The following is a 7882-nucleotide window of genomic DNA, read 5'->3' as shown; positions in this document are numbered from 1 at the left end:
ATTTTTCCATTCTATAAGTATTTTCTCAAACCATGTGCATACTCTGGTGAATTTCTGTATTTCTTTGCTCTGATTGTCTTTTTAAGGGGGGTTGTATTCTGTGTAATGATCAAAAATGCCTGAATCCTTCTGATTTTTTATATGTCAATGTTATGCTTTACCAATATGAAATTAGAGATTGACCCCTAATTTCCCTGGCTGGAATTAATTACTCACTCCTCAATGAAGTATGTTTGCAATAAAATCAGTCTTTCTGTCAAACCAGAAACTATTGCCTCTGCTGCTCAGAGAGCATGAGTTCTCCCTGCTTGGGAGAAAGTACAGAGGAGCAGGGAATAAAGTACTTGATAAGGATGTGGAGAGAGAACTAATGTCAAATTACTATTACTCTTCAGGTTTCTTGTAATTTTAATTAATTTTTGAAGACTAGGTGTTATTCAGTTACACATGTTAAAATTCAGTTAAGCTGTATTAAGTAGTGCACACTTATCCATACAAGGTTTATAGATCCTAAAAATATCCTGCAGCAGCCTAAATGTATACTTTGAACAGCACTGAACTATGTTCTAAACAGTCCTACTAAGTCTTCTGCTTAAACTTAATGCCAAGAACACCAATATCTTTACTTATATTTAAAATTAAGCAGATGCACAACTCTTTGCCAGATAAGAAACTTACAGAATGAAAATTAGCTAGAAACAATATTTTAAATCTACCCTCTGAAAAGTACATTTTCCCCTCCTTCTCTTTTGTTTTCTTTTTTTTTTTTTCCAGAATATTTCAATTTTAGGTCTGGGCTGAAAAATATATTTTCCCATACTTAATTTTTTTACAATCAGTTCTGCTCACTAGGTAATTTTTCTATTAAATTAAGTATTGTGGTTTCAATTGTATGGTTTACTTAGGAGAGGAATTGTATTTTAATACTAATTAAACCTTACCTTCATTGCAATCTAAAAAAATAAATGAGGATATTTAATGAAAAGTGATGGAGTCGAGGAATCTGTTAAACTGGTGCTTCAATAAAGTCTGGCAGACAGGAAGCTAAAAAGTCAGATGGATGGATATGTGAAATATCATCTAGAGTTACACCAGCTGAATCTGACTGAAACCCAATCATAACAATTCAGACCTTAATTTTCACAAATAATGCTTTCTTGTTGCTCTTCTAGCCACAAATTTTGTACCATCAGCATACTATCTGAATAAAAATTACATTTATGTCCCTTTTGTTCAAGACATGCTAATTAACTATACTTGCTCTATCTCATTCCGGCTGCAAAATAAAACAACAAACCAGGTAAACAAGTGCACAAGTGCTGTTAGTTAGTAAATAGTTTTGAGCTCCTTCGGATGTACCTCAATCTTACCTTCAGAGAGTGGAAACAGATCTGAGGTCCACAGGATTCAAATAAAGCTTACTCCAAAGAACATTTTTTATTTACACCAATAACCTCTTTTTATTAGACTAAATATACTAGAAGAACAGTATGTGACAGACTTAATAAAAAAATTTCTTTATTATCCAGCAGTCATTAGAATTCAGCATTGATTTTACTGCACATAACTTAGTTCTTTAAACAGGCAAATGAAAGAACAGTGAAATGCCAGGCACTTTTGTCATGGACTAATTTGACTATCATTTCCATGGCTATTAATTTGCTAAGATTAGCATCACCCCTCCACTACAACTGAAGGCAATGTAGTGGTAATTCATTTTGCTTTTGCCAGCTACAACTGTCCTGCACACTTGCTCAGGCTGACAGCAGTGAATTCTGGAAATAGTTGCTCATTACCCCTAAAGATTTATGGATTGAACTTTGTCCTGAGTTACACTAAAATTTTGTGTATACCTTTTCTTTTCTCTTTTCCCCAAATATGCTCACTGATTTGGACTGTGACAAGAAGTTGAGGTAAGAGTGATAGTAATATCCTAGAACAATGCATCCATAAGTGTGAAAGACCAGAATGCTGATGACTCAGACAATCAAGGAGCAAGCTGATGATAAGCAAAGTAACCACCCAAGTGTTGAGGGTGTGCACACCTGCCACTTCAAGCTGCAAGCTGGATGTCAAAAAAGGGGAGAGGCAAAATTCTGTCAGACTGGATAATGTTTCTCTGTCCTTACACAAATGACTCAGCTGCAATAACTCCCCTCCTGGGAAGCATTGGGACAATTCACTGCCTGACGATACTCATCTCTACTGATGAGCCATAATAGATCCACCTGTGCTGATATAACCGACAGCTGTAACATCTTAGAAGGTGTCAAAGACTCCTGAAATGTCCAATGATCTAATATTGCATCATCCGGGGTAGAACTCCCTGCCCCATGAAAGGTGGCACAGGGGTTCCCACCTAGTCTAAGTCAAATAAAAGACCACAGGTCTTAATATAGCTTTTTCTTCCCTCACAACATGGGACTTCTACCATCTCAGCAGATCTAGACTGCAACTACCACTTCAACAAATGAGCATCAAGATTGCAACAATCAAGTTTCATTGCTGGATCCAACAGGTGTCTTGGGGGTCCTTCCAGTTTGCTGAGGGGTCCACAGCCCTACTGTGACTGCCTGTATCAGCACAGCGGCTTCACTCCAGCACTGGCTCTTTAACTGTTCTTGTCAGGTTTTCAGGTGTGGGGAGGTGAACCATATGGAAGCACAACCATCTTGTCTCTGTTCTGTAGCCATGTGTGTTTTTGCAGGTGGGGGAGGATGGGCCACCATCTGGGTTTGGTCTGATGGGTGAGGTTTGGAAAGTTTCTTCTCATTGATTGGTTTAACTCAGTTTTATCAGTATTGTTATTGCATTCTTCTTGCTAAAGAGTTATTTTTTCACTTACATCAGGACATATTTGGTCTCTGTCTCTATATTGGATAAACCAGGGGTATTGAATCAGATGAAAGAGACTTCTATCTGTGGTCTCTGCCCCTTCTAATTGTCTCAAACCAAGACAAACTTCCAGTAAACAGTACACTGCACTTCATAAGGAAGTTGCAGTGGAAAAGGTTAGATTAAATAGAGGAAAGTTAACAGTTCTTGATCTACCTCTCCCTGAAGTCATGTTGTCTACACTTAGTTCAGCAGAAGTTTCTCCTATTCTTCCCACCTACCCATTCAGGCAAAAGCTTTAATTTCCCATGGATGTGCATGAGGAGAAGGTAATTTCTGCTGGTTAACATCTCCCATCTAGTGAAATGCATTCATTTTCCCTGGGAAGAACAACTCCAGAAAACAGTGGAGTAGAATAAGAGGTATCTCTAAGACTCAAATCAAAAAGCTATGACTGTTCTCCTGCCTACAATCAGATGAACAGAGGCTTTACACACAAGAACTGAGACAATGACAGCCATGTAGTTAAGTCATACAGGACCACACTTTCTGTGAGGACAAATAAACACAACATTTCTTCTGCAAAAGGCAGTTGTATTTCATAAACACACAACAATTCCAGCTGAAGTGATTTTCTAAGTATCCTCTCTCCTCAGGTATAAAACTTGTGTCTGATTTCTAAATGATGTCTGATTTAAGTTGCATAGGTATACGTGCACATGGTTTATAAGACCCATAGAATTCCCTCCATGGTTCTATGAAAATATAGTTCTGTTACATAATAGAAGCCAATCATATTCTTTAAGTAAGTCAGACTTTAAAGAAAGATAATACGATTTTGGTTTTGCTTTTGGGATTTTTGTGTCCCCAGAAATAGAAGAGGAAAATAAAATAATTTGATTTTCTAAAAGGGCACACTTCATTGAACTTTTCTATTTTAGATATATAATATGTACAAAAAGTAGGGTGTTTTTTAATCCAACATGTGCCTGTAGAAGTTGATCAGGTCTGAGGTTTAGTTCTCAGTCCCACTGAATCTTGTTACTGGAAATGGTATCGTATAGTAGCTGAGTGATGTTTTAGACCTTGCCCTTGCCTGAAGAGATAGAGCCCATTCAGAATTATTCATAATTATACTGCAATTTTTCCTGCAGCAGTAGCAGCAGCAGTAATGTTCCATTAAGTACTGCAAACATTGCTTATGTTTCTACTTGCAAAACAAGCCTTAACAATACCCTCTGCTGTAATTGAGATAACTATAGAGATCCCTCCAGCATTTCTTGTCTTATCTCTTATATTATTTTGATAGGTGATTTTTTCAAAATTGATGTTTTGAGTAGCAACAGTTTTGCTTCCTTACCCATGCATAAGAACAAAACTCCATTGCCCTGATCCACTGGCACGAGAGCATATCCAAAAGCAATATAATTCAGGGGTCATCTGATTAGCTCATTTGTTTTGTCTTCCATTGTGCTATTCATTATTTCCTGAAATCCAAAATCCTCAGGCTGGGAGTCAGCAATTTATTTATGTTTCCATGATGTCATTCTTTCTGTGAGCAGCTAAGCAGATTTGTATTGATGCGATGTTTTCCAGCACCCTAGAGAGTCAACCAGTAAGGCTAAATGCCACTTTAATCATTCCCAGCAGAGACGTCTAAGTCAATGACCTGTATCGTTGAGCTGTATTACTTTTTGATGCTATCATTTATTCTGTTATAAGCAGTTGAATGGAACTGCCCTCTGCAGCATCTGCCTGTTCACACCCTCTTCTGGGGAGTGTAATTTATATTAATTTTGTGCTATATGATAATTTATATCTTTTCAGCCATCTTTTCAGTTCCTTTCTATGTTAGGAAGTATAGAAGTTCACCATTTACCCTCCCAGCCACTGAATTCTAGAACACATACACAACCCTGTAACCAGCTGCTTGTCTTCGTGAGAGTCAAGTATACATCTACTATTTATTTTAAACATAAGAATATGAAGTTGAAATAGCTCATACAAAACACAAAGTTCACTGAGGTTGGTCAGAATCTGCCCAGTGTTTTCAGTAGATTTCTGAAGACTTGCAGTACTATTTAAACAAGGAGCAAGTGAATCAGTTGCGTGGTGGGTGTTCACAGAAGAGAGGTTAGAGGTGGTGCTGTTCTGACCACAACAATCCAGACACAGATATAAGATTAGATGTGAAGAGCAAAAATATCTTTTATTAGATAACTGAAAGAGTTGAAGGGACTTAAAACATTTCCAGGAGCATGTGTCCTTCCTCAAGTCTCAGACAGAAGAGGCAGCACTAAAAGCCAACATAGAAAGAGAATAATGGATATGAGTTTGACCTGTTGAAACACATGGCAATCACTTCTCCTGACACTCAGCCTCAAATTCCCTCTAAATTCAGAGGTAGCTTCATATGCAGACAGGTAACTTGTGAGACCTTCTCTAGCAATGTGTCTGTCAATTATGATTATTTATTTATTTATTATTTCGTCTTCTGACATCAATATTAAAGAATATAAATCTACTTTGTTATAAATCTACTTTGTCTGCTCTTTAAACCTTACATGTGAAAGTATAACCAAAAGCATTCTTAAAGAGGAAGTAAATGAAAGCTATGATATTTTCAGTAATCTGCATGGGGAAATTATATTTACATAGCTATGTCAGTTATAAAAAGGAAATATAATTAATTTCCTGAATTTAACTAATGGCAGTACTCGGGGGAGGGGGGGAGTGGTATTATATAATCATGATACAAATTTCTTTGGTTTAAAAAACACTAGAATTTTCTTCTACCAATCAATAAGTATATCCCAATCTCAGACTTGAAAACTAACCCCTTTATTTATGCTTCCAGTACACACCCTAGCGATAGAAAGGCTGCTGTAGACATTAAGCTAGAGTGATGCTAGCACAGTGTTATCAATAGTAAATCCAACTTGCTGGCAAAGCACTGCCAGGGTAAGAGAAATCCAGCTGCCAGGAATAACAAAAAAATTGCTAAGGCAGCAGGAATGGAAATCAAGATGGAACAGAGGCAACCCGTGCAGGAGCTTGACAGCTCATGAAAAAGCAACGTTATTGAAATAGCCAACATTTCTAAATAATTAGTACATGTAACTGTATTACACCGAGGGTCAACCCAGATTTGTGCAGTTTCCAGCCGAATATCTTTGAACACAGAAGCCTTTCATTCTAGTTTTATTATTTGTCCTAATTGAGAGGGAAAGAGCCCAGTGTCTCTTTCATATACATATACATGGTAACTGTCATAGGCAGCCAGATTTCTGCAGCAACCATTTTGATTTTTGCTTTTACTCTCTGAGTATAAAGGACTTCCAGTGCAACAGACGTGCAGCTAGTTGTGCAGTTGAGGCACCTAATTCCTGTTCCCAGCCACTGTCCTCAAAACAAGAAGCACAGGTTTGCAAATAAGCTCCCTGGGTGATGGTGAGCCGGGGCATTTTAGGAGAACTGCCAGCTGACTCAATTAAGTGAATACAAAGAGATCCATTTAGTGGTCCAGTTGCTTTATCTCTTTTTTGTTTTTTTAATTTCTCTTTCTTTACCTTGGATCTCTCACTGCTCTGACATGAGGATGTTTTCTGTCCCACACTCTTCTCCAAAGAAGTAATTACTTAGGTTTGGATGAGTTATGCCCTAAGAAATTTTTAATGTGACAGATAGTATTATTCCTATGCAGGTGTTCAGTACTTAAAACCCGAAAGGTACGAACTTATCATAAAAAGTTCACCACTGGTAAAATATTCATACTCAAATTGTACTGTCTGTTTTTTTTATACATGTCTTCTATCACTGTACTCAATTAATCAGCCAAGGAACATCCTTGTGTTTGCAGATACAGTGTTTCCTTGAGACTGTTCATTCCTTTCATGTACAGGAGAAAACCCTTTTATCAAGCCTAATGCCTTGATATAGTTCCCTAGATTTTCAGTATCTGTGTGTAACAAAACCACTGAATATAGCATAATGATAACAAAATGGGCTGCAGTGGCTGCTCTCCAGTCCTCCATTTACACTATGAAAAGAAACAAGCAGAATAAATGTAAGGTATGTAGACAAAGGTTTGATTTAGTCCCTGACATCAGAAGGTATAAAAAAAGTTTTGATACACTATCAAAATAATCATTTACCTTTTACTGTTTTTCATATTCTCCACTGTTTTCCTTGGGAGTCAATAGAATTGCACAAGAGTACTTCACATTCAGGAGATGACTTCAGATCCATAAAAGCTAAACTAAAAGTAATAATGAAGAAATATTAATTTTAAAAGAACCTTTATATGTCAAAGGAGGATAATAAGTCAAGTAAGTCCAATCTGCCACTTAAAGCAGGAATTTCTATATCTGCTGTAGTTTCAGACTCCTCATTGAGTTTCTTATCCTGTTTGACAATCAATTTACGTTCTTCACTTAACTTCAGTGTTTCACTTTTATATCCCTCCTCCCCACCCCACCCACAGCTATGATTTGAAGAATATCTAACAAAGTGCAAACTTACATAATCAGTTTTACATGTCCATTCCACCCTATTCCCAAGGCAGGGTTTGATCAGTCCCTCTCCACAGGCCCACTTTACTTCCTGCTCAAACTACACAAAAGTCTCATTTCTAATGAGGTGGAGCCATCTGGTGTCTGTCACTTATGTAACATGTTGGTCTAACCTGCTTTTGAAAAGACAGGTTGCTTTAATACTGTAACCTTCTGAAATAGGTTACTTAATGTTTCTTATTACACACATACTCCCTCAGTTATTTAAAATATTTTTAAATATTCTTTGCACTTTTATCTCTTATTCTTAATATATGGAATTCAACACAGCACTTTAAGCTCCTTAAGAACTTTGTTAAGTGAAATTTAGATTCACAAGAACAAATTGGAAAAGGGCCAAGAAAGGAAACTCCACCTTGCGTTCTAAAATTTTTCAGAAACCCTAACTTACCTATTTCCACAAGACCCCTAACATGTTACTTCCTGCATTTTACCTGTGAAGGTTTGTATATTCATTGCACATGATATGAGAAGAG

General features: G+C 37.0%; 1 long non-coding RNA gene across 1 annotated transcript; it reads right to left on the bottom strand.

Annotated features, from left to right (window-relative positions):
• Positions 1-5066: 5066 nt before the first annotated feature.
• LOC139669462 (uncharacterized) lies at positions 5067-7438 on the bottom strand. The gene is made up of 3 exons (XR_011697265.1): positions 7357-7438; positions 6990-7093; positions 5067-5131 (listed from the first exon to the last, which is right to left on the bottom strand). It is a non-coding gene; the product is annotated as an uncharacterized lncRNA (long non-coding RNA).
• Between the last annotated feature and the right edge of the window lie 444 nt (positions 7439-7882).

This window comes from Pithys albifrons, chromosome 3 (genome assembly GCF_047495875.1).
Source record: "Pithys albifrons albifrons isolate INPA30051 chromosome 3, PitAlb_v1, whole genome shotgun sequence".
Taxonomy (NCBI): Eukaryota; Metazoa; Chordata; class Aves; order Passeriformes; family Thamnophilidae; genus Pithys; species Pithys albifrons.
The sequence above is the reverse complement of the archived record's forward strand: the minus strand, read 5'-3'. Positions and strand labels throughout refer to the sequence as shown.